At 52.8% G+C, this 15547-nt stretch overlaps 1 protein-coding gene across 1 annotated transcript in view; it reads left to right on the top strand.

The window, feature by feature from the left end:
• Window positions 1-15547, top strand: part of GRK5 (G protein-coupled receptor kinase 5) — a 246783-nt gene that overhangs the window by 103422 nt on the left and 127814 nt on the right. The gene's annotated exons all lie outside the window — the stretch shown is intronic.

Below are 15547 nucleotides of genomic sequence, written 5' to 3'. Positions count from 1 at the left end.
GTGAGATGGGAAGAGGCACACCCAGGGGAGGGGCTGTGTGTACCCTCCGCCTTGCTGGGAAGGTGGTTGTATTCCCTTTTTCAGAGCAGAAAATGGAGGCTCAGAGATTAGGTGTTCAGTGTGGCTTATTTGTTGTTGTTTCTAAGTCCGTTTGGAAATGATCTCTTCCCTTCCGGTCCTGCCTTGCCCATCTGTTTATCCATTCATCAGAGATTGATGGAGCTTTTGCTATGTCCAAGCACTGTTCTAGGTGTCTGAGAGACAGGAGGGAACCAAACAGGGATACCCACTCACATGAAGTCTGCATTCCAACGGGAGGTGAGGCAGAGCCTGGCAGGAAGCAATGAGCAGAATAACTCAGGAAGCCACACAGAACGCTTGCTGCAGGGTGATGTGTGCCTGGGAATTAGAAATTAACAGTAAAAGAAAGACAGAGGGGTCCCGAGATGGGGGCAGTGGGTGGGGGCAGGTTGTAGGATTAAAAAGGGCGAGTAGAGGCCTAGCATGGTGACTCACACCTGTAATCCCAGCAATTTGGGAGGCCGAGGCAGGTGGATCATTTGAGCTCAGGTGTTTGAGATCAGCCTGGGCAACATGGCAAAACCCCCTCTCTACTAAAAATACAAAAATTAGCTGGGCTTGGTGGTGCACGCCTGTAGTCCCAGCTACTCAGGAGGCTGAGGTGGGAGAATCGCTTGAACCCAGTGGGTGGAGGTTGCAGTGAACTGAGAACGCTCTACCACTGCACTCCAGCCTGGGTGACAGAGCAAGACTGTCTCCAAAAAAAAAAAAAAAGAGTAGAGGATTTTCCTTCCTAGTGACAGAAATGTTTTAAATGTTTTGGAACTAAATGGAGGTGGTGGAAGCACAACACTGTGAGTGTACTGAATGCTACTGAATTGTTCACTTTTTTTTTTTTTTTTTTTTTTTTTTTTGAGACGGAGTGTCGCTCTGTCGCCCAGGCTGGAATAGAGTGGTGTGATCTCAGCTCCACTGCAAGCTCCACCTCCCAGGTTCACGCCATTCTCCTGCCTCAGCCTCCCGAGTAGCTGGGACTACAGCCACCCGCCGCTAATTTTTGTTTTTGTATTTTTAGTAGAGATGGGGTTTCACCCTGTTAGCCAGGATAGTCTCGATCTCCTGACCTCGTGTGGTGATCCGCCCGCCTCGGCCTCCCAAAGTGCTGGGATTATAGGTGTGAGCCTCTGCAGCCAGCCTAAATTACTCACTTTAAAATGGTTAATATTAAGTGAATTTCATTTCAATAAATGATTATTTTTTAATGGTGATCAGGGTCAGCCTCATGGAGAAAGTGAGAGCTGTGCAAAAGCTGCAAGGAGGCCAAACCTGTTAACCCGAGGCTGTTTTCTCCCAAGGAGCAGGAAGAGGATTCCAGGCAGAGGGAGCAGCTGGAGCAGCCAGAGCAGAGAAAATGAGACCAGCTGCACCTCAAGAGCCCAATCCAGCCACTGCCTGTTTTTGTAAATAAAGTTTTATGGGAATACAGCCATGCTTATTTGTCTACATACTGTCTCTGTGACCCAGAGACCCTATCTGGCCCTTTGCAGAAAAAATCCTCAGGCAGGAACATGCCTGGGGTGTTTGAGGAGAAGAGTGTGGCTAGAATGGAGTGAGTAGAGGCGAGAGTGGGAGGAGATGAAGTCAGAGAGGCAGTAGGGGCCGAATCATGGTGCCCCTGTGAGACTTCCTGCTTCCTGTGGCACCCCTGGCAATGTCCGGACAGACGCTGGCATCATGCTGATGGGGAAGCTCTGGGAGTGTGTGTGTGTGTGTGTGTGTGTGTGTGTGTGTGTAGGGCATAGTAGGGTAGAGACATAGCTGAACTTAGAGTCAGATGTCAGAGGACCTAGTCTTGAGACCTACTGTTTGTCCCTTGCCAGCTCTGTGTCCTCAGTTCTCTCACCCACAGAGCCTGATGGTGGTGGTGATGGTGGCGGTGATGGTAATAATGGTGGTAATGGTGGTAATGGTGGTGCTGGTGGCTGTGGTGATGGTGGTGGTGATGGTGATGGTGGTGGTAATGGTGGTTGTGACGGTGATGGTGGTGATGGCAGTGATGGTGGTGGTGGTGGTAATGGTGGTGGTAATGGTAGTGGTGATGGTGGTGATGGTAATGATGGTGGTGGTGGTGGTAATGATGGTGGTGGTAATGGTAGTGGTGATGGTGATGATGGTGGTAATGGTAGTGGTGATGGTGGTGGTAGTGATGATGGTGGTGGTAATGATAGTGGTGGTGATGGTGGTGGTAATGGTGGTGGTGATGGTAGTGGTGATGGTGGTGATGATGGTGGTGATAATGGTAGTGGTGATGGTAGTGATGATGGTGGTGATGATGGTGGTGGTAATGGTAGTGGTAATTGTGGTGGTGGTGGCAATGGTGGTGATGGTGGTGGTAATGGTAGTGGTGATGGTGGTGATGATGGTGGTGGTGATGGTAGTGGTGATGGTAGTGATGGTGGTGATAATGGTGGTGATGATAGTGGTGGTGGTGATGGTGGTGGTGATGGTGGTGATAATGGTAGTGGTGATGGTAGTGATGATGGTGGTGATGATGGTGGTAATGGTAGTAGTGATGGTGGTGATGATGGTGGTGGTGATGGTGGTGGTAATGGTGGTGGTGATAGTGGTGGTGGTGATGGTGGTGGTGATGGTGGTGATAATGGTAGTGGTGATGGTAGTGATGATGGTGGTGATGGTGGTGGTAATGGTAGTGATGGTGGTGGTGATGGTGGTGGTGATGGTGGTGGTAATGGTGGTGGTGATAGTGGTGGTGGTGATGGTGGTGGTGATGGTGATGGTGGTGGTGATGGTGGTGGTGATGGTGGTGGTAATGGTAGTGGTGATGGTGGTGGTGATGGTGGTGGTAATGGTGGTGGTGATGGTAGTGATGGTGGTGGTGATGGTGGTGGTAATGGTAGTGGTGGTGGTGGTAGTGGTGGTGGTGATGGTGGTGGTAATGGTAGTGGTGGTGGTGGTAATGGTGGTGATGGTGGTGGTAATGGTAGTGGTGATGATGGTGGTGGTAATGGGGAGGGTGGTGGTGATGATGGTGGTGATGGTAGTGGTGGTGGCAATGGCTACATTTAGTGGCACCTGTGAGGTGCTAGGTATTTTGCATATGGTGCTAATCCTTAACACAGCAATGCCAGGTGGGTAGCAGTGTCTCAGTTTGCAGGAGAAAACACGGAGGGACTTAACCAAGGCCACACAGGTGGTATGTAGCAAGGCTCAGATAACAGTGCAGTGACACCCGCTTACATTGCAGTGAAGACGTCATGAGGCAGTGGACGGTTGCATCCTGGTGAACAGTGCAGCTGTCAGGGAGGGGAGGTAGCCTTTGTCGGGGAGGTGGCCTGGTGTCAGCACTGCCCTCCCTGGAAGGGTTTCCTAGGAGGGACTGTCCCCAGCCTCTCCACCTCCCCCGGGTCACACCAGAGTGTTCCTCTCTCTCAGGTCCCATGTGCTGGGAGGGGCCCTGTCCCCATCCCCATGGCGACCAGTTACCCAGCCTGGTGTTGGTTTTGGTTTTCCTCATTTGAGGTTGTGGGATCCCTCTGGTTGAGGCTGAGGTTTTTCTGCTCTGGAAACCCCAACTGTGTTGTGGCCGTGAGGAGGGGCCTGGAGGTGCTGGCACCTGCCCACAGACCGCAGGCCCCAGATGCCCCGGGCCGCCCCACGTGCCTCACACCATCCAGCCAAGACATTTCAGACGTTCATAGCTGAGAACTGCGGCACAGGGAACTTTCTGGGGTCAGGAGAACTGTGTCTTTACTCCCTAGGTTCGCTCCTGTAGAGGACAGAGCCACTGGGAGGGCTGGGGTGTATGACGCCCCGGTTCCCATCTGCCCCGTGGCTTTTGCCCCCACTTTGGGTGAAATCCTTGAGCACAGCAAGCCCCTGACTGAGCTGCAGGCGGCCAGCAGGCCCGGAAAGGGTTCCAGCCCCTCTCGCCACCTCCTGGCCTGACAGTTCTGGCAGTTGCTCCCTGGCCTGGCTGTGCCCACATCAGAGTGTCAGCCCTTTGAATGGAACCTGGGGCTGGATCCTGCACAACTCGGCCCATTCCTTAGGTCTCTGAAGTGGTTCTCCTCATGTGAAAAGAGCCAGTCCCCACCAAGTGGTGAAGCTGGTGGTGCCAGCCACGGAATGCACCCTTGGACAGGGAGAGGCTCTGTGCCCCCCAGACCACCCCACTTCCCTCTCTTGCCTGCCACCTGGGGTCCTATGCTCAGCTAGGAAAGTGCAGGATACACTCAAAGGCAGCAGGACCATGGCGCCTAAAAGCTCCTGATGCTTCCTGCCCCAGGGAACAGTGGACCCATGCCATCCAGAGGCACTGCACAAGCCCCACCTCGAGAGATTCTGGGTCACAGGTGTTTTGGCAGCCCTTCATGTTGTTTTCTTCTAAACCTGTCAATCGGGATAGTTACGGGGAGCAGTCTCCTCCTGACGCCACTAGACCTTGACCTCCCAGCTCCAGCACTTTGGGGCAGTGCAGTAATGGAGGAACCGAGGGCAGGATGAGGACTGAAGCTGGATTCCCCGTGATTCTGGAGAGTGTGCAGAAAGGCTGTGTAGAGGAGATGCACTGAGTCAGGGACCCAGCCAGGGGCTGGCTGTTCTCAGAAGGTGAGAGCCATAGAGACAGAACGAGACCCTTGGCCTGTATCTGCCCCACTCCATCCCTTCCCTGCCTTGCCCACTCAGTGGGCTCCCCATCGTCTGTCTCACTTACGGGGATCTTAAAGAAAACTCTTGACAGAAGGGGCTCTGCTCCCTGTCCTGGTGTAACCCTCCTGGATCTCAGATGAAGAAACTGAGGCCAGAGGGGTGGTGCTTTCTCCCACCCCCGCCCCAAACCAGGGGCCTGTCTCCCTTTCACAGTGGTTGCCAAGCGCATTGGGTTGGAGAAAGTACCCTACAGGCTGAGGTCACCTCAAATACACTTGGCTGGAGTCATGTTGCTTCTGAAAAGGCTTGAGTCACTCGGTGACGCAGCCCCTGATCAGGCCCTGCAATTGGGATCTCGCCTTGTTCAGGGCTGGATGAAAAGAGACTTAGAATCAGTGAGAAGCCACATGCCCACCTCATCAGTTTCAGCTGGAGGTGCCTCTCTGGGGGTGGCAAAGGTGGCAGAGCCCAGGTGGATGGAAAATAAGTATCAGTGGAGGGGAGGGAGGAACAGGAGGCAGTAGACACAGGGGTAACCCATTCTCATCAGAACAACTGGCCGCCTCCACTTTGCCCAGGCCAGATCTGATCTGAGAACACCCACAGCCTCCCCACGGTGATATTTTCTGGAAATCCAGCCCTGCTGGCAGCACAGTGGGAGCTGAGTCCTGAAAGCCCACCTGGGTAGAAAAGAACTGGATGGAGTCTTTAGTCCTGCAGACATTACAGGCAGAATTGTGACACTGTCTTCCACTCAACTGCAGATGAGTCATCGGCCTTTTGTGGCTGGGAACGCAGTAGAGTGATCCTTCCACATGCAGTCCCTGCGACACCTGAGACCCTCCCAGACTGGTTCAGTTGTGTCGAGAGCAGCTTCTCGGGTTTTCAGGGCTTTCCTTCCTCCCCCTCCGAATTCATAGTCGAAAGACCCGCTTCGTGACATAGTTTGGGTTTCTAACAAATGCGGCCCCCTGTATTAGCATAATACTGACTTTTCTGAACCACAAGCCAGTTTCTGCTGGGAAGTCCTGGGGTCTCTGTAGCCTGTGCCCCTTGCTACCCCATGTCCTTGTGCCTTTAATCAGCAGTGCCCCCAAACTATTCTGGAAATGGGGGTGGTAGTTTCTGTGGCCCCATTCCTGCTGCGTCTGGTTATGCCTGGCCCCCACCCAGGGGCTTCTGCTCTGAGCTGAGAGCTGGGGTGGCCGTGCCATGTCACCCTGCCCTCTGCATACAAGGACCAGACCCACTGAATTGTTTCAAACTCTAGAGTGACCCATGACATGTGGCCTGGAGAGAAAAGATGAGTTGGCCAATCAGATTTGCTCCTTGAGCCTTTGGAATCAGGATTCTGGGAAATGGGTAGTGAGCTGGGCTGAAGGGCCCTGAAGACATAGCAGCCTCAACAGCTGTAACACAGTTCTAACTACCCAGGATTAGTGCAGACATCACAAATGAAGAGCACAGTCTCCACAAGACCACCCTCACTCCAGGCACCTGCCACAAGGGTGGGGGTCCCCAGGCCACTGGCACTTCTGACCATGGCAACAGATTCGGGGATTCCCCCGAAGCTCTCAGGTTGGATAATTTCCTAGACTCCCTCACAGAACCCAGTGTAGCGCTACACTGACAATTACAGTTTTATTGTTGCAAAAAGATACCCAAACCAGTGACAGGGAGAGGTGCCCAGGGCAAGGCCTGAGAGTCCCAGATGTGAAGCTGCCATGGATGTGCCACCTCCTGGCACATAAGTGTGTGATTACCAGGAAGCTCACCCAGGCCTCAGTGTCTGGAGTTTTTACTGGAGCATCATGATTTTGGCATGACTGATGGAATCACTGGGCACGTGGTCGAACCCAGTGTCTGGCCCCCTGTCCCTCCCTGGAAGTCAGGGTGATATCACGTGGCCCAAAGCCTCAACCTTCTAATCCCATGGCTGGTCTCTCTGGCATGCCCAGCCCCCCTCATGAGTCATCTTGTTAGCGTAAACTCAGATATGGCTTCAGGGGCCTACCATGAATGAAAAAGACACTCCTGTTACTCAGAAAATTCCAAGGACTTAGAGACTACCTCTCAGGAACCAGGGACAAAGGCCAGTCAGATTCTTTATTATACAATGACCAGTTGGGGCCTGTGCAAAGACGTGAGAGTGTCCTGATCTGTGGGGATGCCAGGAGTCTGCCCCAGAGGGGTGTGGCCCATGCCAAAACAGGACCCCACTTATTCAGGGCCCAGAAAGCACGGCAGGTCCACTGTGGATCCTGCCTTCCCATCCCCAGGGACGACTCTCTTTTCTCTGGGATCTGTAAATAATAAAGGTCCAAGGGTCACCAGAAGGCAAAGAGGCATTCAGTAGACGGGTGTGTGTGTGTGTGTGTGTGTGCCCAAAATAGGTGTGAGGCTTGAGGTGACTTCTGTCCAACTTCACAGGGAGATGATCAGGGCCTGGGGGAGAGTGGGGGACAGTGGCCCCTGAGGCCGTCTCATTGGCCCGGGCCCCTCAAGGCTGCAGCTGAGCGGTGCTCTCCCCGCAGTCTCCCTTAGGCTTTCCGGTATAGGAGGGGCCTCATACGGTTTGCCCTGCCCCTGTGAGTGGCCCTATTAATGGCTTTAAGGCTGCCAGGCATCCTGCTGTGAGAAGAATGCTTGACTCAAGTCAGGCAGGACGCAGCGACCTTGTCAGAGTCAGAGCCCAGGATCGCCGCATTCTGGAGCTGGGAGGAATATTTTTCAGTCAACTTTTCCAAGCCTGTGTGTGTCTCTTCAGGTCCTTTTTAGAAGATGTAGACAGGGCAGAAATAACAAGTCAGAGAGGAAGAAATTCCTAGAAAGAGTAGTCCCGTCATCCCTTTTCTCACTGATTTCAGGGACTTTCTCTTGACTTACAGCAGTGGCTGTCAATGTGAGAGTGCATCAGAGTCACCTGCAGAGCTCATTAAGTCACCGATGCTGGCCCATCCCCAGAGTGTCTGATTCTGTAGGTCCAGGGTGGGGCCCAGGAAGCTGCATTTCTAACTGGCTCCCAGCGATGCTGATGCTGCTGGTCCAAGGACCACCCAGAACCACTGACTTAAGGGCAAGAAGGAAGCTCCTTCCAACAAATGCGTAGAACCTTCCTCAGTTTCCCCCGTGGAACCTTTCTCTGATCAATTGCGCATTTGTCACCAGGGAGGAAAAGAACATTATAAAGACTAAGAGTCAGAACAGCTGAGCCCTGGTTCAGGTTATGATACACACTGCCTGATTGAGGCAAGGTTCTTTCCTTTCTGGGACTCTATTTCTGAATCTGTCAAACAGGTTCGATACTAGGACCTACCTCACAGGGGTGATGTGAGGATTGAACTAGATGACATGTTACTGGTGCATATTCCCTGACTCTGGGTGTACAGCAAAGGCCATACAAGCAGTCCAGGGTCAGTTGTTTTGCGCAGGTCTGTCCCTTCCCTCCCAAGGATGGTATGTGAACCCATTGGGCTGAAAGGAACCCAGTAAGTTAGACCTTAGACCATCCAGATCACCAGTATTGCGAGCTTTGTCAGTGTCCTTTGGAGGAGGGGGCTGGACTGGCAGTTCCACTCCACTGTGCCAGGCGATCACAGGGCTCTGGGGGCTGTAGGCCGCTCACTGCTCAGAACCCATCATCGCTGCACCCCAGCCACATCCCACTGGGCTGACACTGCCACGGGGACAGTGCCTTCCTGGAGCTCAGGTCGTCCCACTGCCCTCTCCAGAAGCACTGCACCTCCCCATCCTCAGCTTCTCCCTTCTGTTCTCCACGCCGGTTCATTTCAGCCCCTGCCTTGAAAACACAAACACCACTCTCAGAAACAGCAAAGGCAACAAGAATAACAGCAAGCCAGTTTCTTCCCCCACCAAGACAGCCTCTTCTCCCATGGCAGTTTTTTGGGTGGAATGATACTTTTATTCTTCCCTAGGGATAGCCACAGGAGCAAAAGAAACGCTTTAGTCTCTCAATAGCTCACTGTGACAAGTGCTTGGCCCATGCTTAAGAATCAGTGGCTTTTTATTATTACTTGGCTTCTGCCTTCCATCGGGTACTCCATTCCCTGATAGGACATGCCCTCCTCCTGCGGGGCCCCCACCCTCCTTTGTTGGCCACTCTCCTTCCTCCTGCCCTGCCTTCCCCAGTCTGGCAGGAGGGCACCTGTTGGAGGACATTGCTGGCATCTGGCAGCCGAGGGGGCCCCCGGGGCTGGAGAAAGCAGGAGTGAGAGTGGGATTGGACAAGCAATGCCCTCCCTAGAGTCTTCCCTTCTAAAGGGCCAGTGGCAGCCTGAGCCATGAATCAGGGGACACACCATCTTGCTGTTGTCCGCCTTTCTCCAGGTTTTGTCTTGGACTTCTTCCCACCCAAGGCCACCTTGGTCCTCTGGTGCCTTCCCCAGAGCAGGAGCCCCCCTGATCAGCCCTGGGCCTCGGTCACTGCCATTTTCCCTTGCCTGGTGGGGCCACCCTTCTCCATGCAACCTCCCCTACCTGCCTGGCTACAACCCCAGCTGTCTTGCTCGTCTTTGCTCTTTGATGCATGGAATGAGCTGGATGAGGTCAGGGACCATGTCCTCTTCCCTGACTTGTTACTGGTACCTGGAAGGTAAACCCTGAACAGCAGAGGATCCTTTGGGAAAGCAAATAAAGCCCGAGGCTCCATGGGACAGGAAATAGCGGCGAGCCAGTGACAGCGGAAGATTGTGCTCCCTCTTGGGTGTGTGGCTTATTCCCTGGCTCCATTAATTCCTCTCCCTGAGCCTCAGCTTTCTCATCTGTGAATAGGGTCAGTACCTCCTGAATGAGGGCCAAATGTACAGTGTCCAGGTCAGTGCTCAGCCCAGAAGGCTGGCGGAGAGGGAGGGAGGGAGGCTGTCATTTATTCCTGCAAGCACTCATGCCTTTACGCAGTCAGCCAAGTAACTTAATGGAAGCTTGCAATTAAGCAAGCATTAGCTGCATGCCGTCCTTCCCAGGAGCAGGTCTGGCCTGAGCTGGGAGAGGGCTGTGATCCAGACAGGGGGCTCTGCCTCTTCAGGGCAGCACGAGAAGGGACACTAGAGCTGGAGCTTGAAGAACAAGCATTCCTGGCAGAGAAAGCCACGCCTGCAGGGTCGGAGTAGGGGAACGATGATGCATACAGGGATTGGAGGGGCTTCCAGGTGGCCAGGTGGCTGGATGTAAAGCATGACACTTGCATTCACTCAGCAGATACTGTTTGGGCATCTACAGTGGACCAAGAAGAAGGTGACAGAGAACAAAGAAACCCAGGTCCCTGACACCAGGGGTCCGCTATCAGCGCAGGGGAGACTGATGACAGGCAAGGAAACAAATAAGTGGGAAGATTTCAGGTGGTGATGAGAGCTGTGGGCTGGGTCTGGGAGTCCAGCAGTCACTTCACACGTAGAGGTTGAATGAGTCCATGAAAGTGTGCCGCATGCGTTGAGAGAATGGATCTGTAAGCTGATGTGCATGTTCAACAGAGAGACAGACAGACTGACCGACCAGTGCTTCCTACACACTTCCATGGCACGTGGAGAAGGGGCCTGCTTCACAACCGAGCTTGGAGGAGACCTCCAGGAAGGTAGAATTCAGGCTAAGACTGGAAGTGTGGGTGAGAAACATTCAGAAAGGAAGAAGATGCTCCTGGCAGAATGAACAGTGAGTGTAAAGGCCCTGAGAGCAGAGGCAGGGAGGGAAATAAACTTAGGAAGATGGTCACCGAGGCCCTGAATGGGACCAAGGAGAATGGGCTGAGCCTATGGGTGGTCAGGCCTGGGAATTGGCCATGCCTGCTGCTGGGACCTGAGCATGGGGGAGGTGGGAGGTGATGGCCCCAGCCCCTTGTAGGCCTAACACCCCTCCCCAGCAGTGAGGTGGGCCTAGGGCAGTGGGGGCCATAGGGCCAGGACACAGGAGGAATTTTTACAGTGGCATGACTGGGCCCTGCCCCCTCTCAGGATACAGAGAAACAATCAAGTCCTATGAAATAATAAACAGTGCCAATACTTCAGTTATCAAATATGCAGCTCCACAACCCCGCAGCAGCTTGAGAGCCAAACATTTGTCTAGACGTGGTGCCCTCTCTGAGGCAGGTTTTGTTTGTTGTTAAGAAGTGAAACCTTCTGCCAGCCCATCTGAGTCAGGAAGGTTGGGTTTATTTCCTGGCACTTTTAGAGGAACTGAAAGAAAGCCAGATATGGGATGAGAGGCCATTCTGGGGTCTGCTGTCATTTAGGGGGATCCCTGCTGAGAACATCCTTGTATTAGCTTCCTGTTGCTCCTGTAACAAACTGCCACAAGCTAAGTGGATTAAAACACCACACATTTAGTATCTTACCGTTCTGGAGATCGGAAGTCTGACGTAGTCTCAGTGAGTTAAAGTCAAGGCATCAGCAGGGCTGTGTTCCCTCTGGGGGCTCCGGGGAGAATCCTTCCTGGCCTGCATGCCTTGGCTCATGGCCCCTTCCCGTCTTCCAAGCCAGCAGTGGCTGGTGAGTCTTTGTCACACTGCATCACTCTGACACTGGTTGTGCTTCCTCCCTCTTCCACATTTTAGGACCCTGTTGGTGACAGTGGGCCCACCTGGATAATCCAGGATTATGTCCCTATCATTATCCATAATTTCATCCTCAAACTTAATGCTCATTTGTCACGGAACCTAACGTATTCACAGGTTCTAGGGGTTAGGGCATCCCTGAGGGCGTTATCCTGCCCACCACAGTCCCCCTGCCCTATTCTGGAAGCTTAGGAAATAGGGTTGAGGAGGAAAGTGAGCCCAGGCCGTAGCTGGAGAGTCTGCACCCTCGGCTTGGGGCTGCCTCCAAATGGCTTACCTTTCCCACCACCTCCAACCCCACCACAGCTGCCCCATCACTAACAGATCTCCCCCAACCCCTGTTCTTTTCCTAAATGTTGGTAAAATGGTCATTAAGTAAAGCAGCATTTTTCCACATCCCTACCCTTGACTGACTTTTTCTTTTGAGATGGGGTCTTGCTCTGCACCCAGGCTAGAGTGCAGTGGCATGATCATAGCTCACTGCAGCCTTGAACTTCTGGGCCCAAGCAATCCTCCTGTGCGCCACCACGCCCAGCTACTTATTTTATTTTTACTTTTAGTAGAGACGGAGTCTTGCTATGTTGCCTAGGCTGGTCTAAACTCCTGGGCTCAAGCAATCCTCGCATCTTGGCCTCCCATAGTGCTGGGATTACAGGCATGAGCCACCACATCTGGCCCCAACCCTTGACATTTTAGAGCCAACCATTCTTTGTTCCAGGGGTCTGTCCTGTGCACAGTGCAATGTTTAACCACATCCTTGGCCTGCACCCACTAGCTGCCAGTAGCACCTCTCCACCCAGTGGTGACAATTAAAAATGTCTCCAGACATTGCCAAATGTTCCCTGGGAAGCCGTTGCTGGGGTTGGGAACCACTGAGGTAACGCCTTGGATGTGTCTGTCTTCCCTGCTAGCGACATTGCATCCGGCACCTGCAGAGGGCTTGCCGCTTAGTATGTGCTCAACACATATTGGTTGAACGAATCAGTGAACCTATGTTAACTTTCTTAATAAATTACAAGTGTGTGTGTATAAAATGACTCCTGGGTTCCATAGACTGGCTGCCTGAGAGTCACCCAGGGATCCTTTTAAGAAGTCACATTCCTGGGGTCCAATCACAGAGGATTGGGGTATAGCCTAACAATCTGTATTGTCAAGAGTGCTTCATCAGTTCCCCAAAAACTTAAACATATATACCATATAATCCAGCAATTTCCCTCCTGAGTATATGCCCAAAAGAATGGAAAGCAGGGACTTGAACAGATACTTGTATGCAAATATCCATAGCAGTGTTATTCGTGATAGCTAAGAGGTAGAAACAGCCCATGTGTCTATCCACAAATGAATGATAAACAAAAGGTTGTATACCCATACAACAGAATATTATTCAGCCTTCAAAACAAATGAAGTTCTGACACGTGCTCCAACATGGGCAAAGCTCGAGGACATTACGCTAAGTGAAAGAACAAACACAAAAGAACATGTATGATTCCCTTACACGAGGTATCTAGAGTAGTCACAATCATAGACGTGGAGCGTAGGAGACAGGTTGCCGGGGACTGGGAGGAAGGAGGGAATGAGAGTTAATGTTTAATGGGTTCAGAGTTTCAGTTTGGGATGATGAAAGAGTCCTGGAGACGGAAGGTGGTGATGGTTCCACAGCAATGGGAACGTCCTCAATGCGGCTGACTCGTTCACCTAAATAATGGTTAAACTGGTACATTTTATGTTATGCATATTTTGCCATATGCAGAAAATGGTGCCTCATGCCTGCCAGGTCTGAGAATCAGTAGCGTACAAGAGGAATGGGGAGCAGGGGATGGACCCGTCGAGTTCTAACGACCCTCCCAGGCCTTGCAGCTGCTGGGATGGGGATGTCAGACTCTGCTGAGCTAGGGTTTAGGCTGATTTCTTGAGAGGGTGGCCTTTCTCTGGGCGTGCATAGAACCTCTAGGCTGCCTGAATGAGGGCTGCGGCTGGATGAGGATTGACTTGTCTGGAGGCCACATGTGCTGTCCCCCGGGCAGCTGCTGCCCAGCTCCGGCTGATTCTTGCCATGTGGGGTGCCTGGCTGTGGGAGAGATGTCCAAGATGATCTGGATTTCAATGTGAAATCTCCTCATTTTTATTTATTTCAATAGTTTTGGGGGAACAGGTGGTGTTTGGTTGCATGGAATGTTCTTTAGTGGTGATTTCTGAGATTTTAGTGCACCCGTCATCTGAGCGATGTACACTGTAGCTAGTGTGTAGTCTTTTATCCCTCACCTCCTTCCCACCCTTCCCCCAAGTCCCCAGAGTCCATTATATCATTCTTATGCCTTTGTGTCCTCATCTGAGCTCCTGGGAATCTCCTAATTTTTCAATGTTGGCAACTGGTTCAGTGAACAAGCAAGTGGACAAACAAGCCACCTAAGGGTCACACTGGTGACCCTGCAGGCCTCTGGTCCGGCCTGCAGCTTTTCTGGGAGCTCACAGGCTGAGGCCCCAGCTAGATCCTTGCTCCTGCTCCCATTACAGTTGCCACGTCACTCCTGAAGTCTGACACCAGCTTTCTCTTTGATCCTCTAAGAATTTCTCTTGTATTCAGGGCACCCAAAATGGTGGTTTACAGACAGAACAGCAAGAGCAAGAGCCCAGGGTCTGGATTCTGCTCAGGCTGGGGTCTTGGCTCTGCCAATTATGAGCCACGGGGCCATAGGTGACTTGCTACCTTTCCCCCATGCCTTGATTTCCTCATCTGTCAACTGGGTATATCGTAGTTCCTGCTGGCCGGGCGCAGTGGCTCATGCCTGTAATCCCAGCACTTTGGGAGGCCAAAGCAGGCAGATCCCTTGAGGTCAGGAGTTTGAGACCAGCCTGACCAACATGGTGAAACCCTGCTCTACTGAAAATATGAAAAATTAGCCGGGCGTGGTGGTGCACATCTGTATTCCCAGCTACTCGGGAGGCTGAGGCAGGAGAATCACTTGAACTCAGGAGGCAGAGGTTGCAGTGAACCGAGATCGCGCCATTGCACTCCATCCTGGGTGACAGAGTGAGACTCTGTCTCAAAAAAAAGAAAAAATAAAGTTCCTGCCTGGTAGAGTAAGGGTGAAGCCTGCAGGTGAGGGACTTGGCCCCGGGCAGGGCCAGTGCAGGGCTGAGCAGTATGCACGTGTATGTTTATGTGTGCATGAAATCTGTGTGCACTTGTGTGTGTGTCCCCCATTGGTGGAAAGAAGGAGCGTGGCGTGGGTCGAGCCACCAGCAGGCCCAGTGATTTCTTCCTCAAAGAGTCATTCTGAGGATTAAACAAGATCATGTACAGATGGAGCCTCACCACGGCAGGTGCCCAATACGCATTCCTTCTGTCCCTCGGAGTGTAAGGCCTTGGCCGTCTGTGGAGATTTGAGAGGAGGACACTGTGGCTAGTTGGAGAGGAGGGAGTTGGGTTGAAGATGCAATGAGAGGAGAGGAGAGAGATGGACTCCTCCCCATCAGCACCCTCCCCTGCTTCCTGGAGCAGGAGTGGAGTTCTGGTCCCATTCTCAGAGGCAGGTGCACTGGCTAATCAGGGCTATGACCTTGCTTTCCAGGATAGCTTGGATGACAGTTAAGAATCCCTGGTTCTGTGCCTGCTTTTAAACACATGCTACCTTGTTATCCCTCCTTTCAGCTTTGGGAGGAAGGCCTTACTGTCTCCACTTCATGGATGAGGACTCAGAGTGGGTGGGTGCTTGTCCAGGCTTGCCTGGGCAGCAGGGGACGGCCACAGGGCCAGAGCAAGGTGGAGGATGGGTTGGGCTGGCTGGGAGAGGGCTGGAGCTGAGTGCCACTGGGCTCCCCTGGGTTTGCTGGTGTGCAGAAGGGGCCTTGTCCTGCCCAGTCGGTTCCTGGGAGGGTGAGAGAGTGGAGGGGCTGCATACCTACCCAGAGCAAGCAGACGAGCTACATAAAATCCTGATGACCAAGGGGCACAAAGGGCTCCATGACCTGTGGTGAGTCATGGACAGATGGTGGCTAAGCACCACTGTAAAGGTGGAGAGTGGGTGACGGCATCTCAGTCCCCAGGAGCCCTCCGGCCACATGGCACAGCAGTGCCTCCAGGTCCAAGGCCCAGACGCTGGTGGGCTCAGGGACACTCAGGCCCAAAGCTGCACCCTATTGCTGTTTGCGCCTGTGCACCCTGACACCTGTCCACCATCCCTTGGACAAGGAGTGCGAGGATGACGGGAACACCTGTGTGCGTCTGGTGGTTCTGCACGTTACACGTGCCTGTTCATTACAGGTGTTCATTACTAGTGCACGTTCATT

Source organism: Nomascus leucogenys, chromosome 3 (genome assembly GCF_006542625.1).
Source record: "Nomascus leucogenys isolate Asia chromosome 3, Asia_NLE_v1, whole genome shotgun sequence".
Lineage (NCBI taxonomy): Eukaryota > Metazoa > Chordata > Mammalia > Primates > Hylobatidae > Nomascus > Nomascus leucogenys.
Note: the sequence above shows the minus strand (reverse complement) of the source record. Positions and strands in the feature narration are given on the sequence as shown.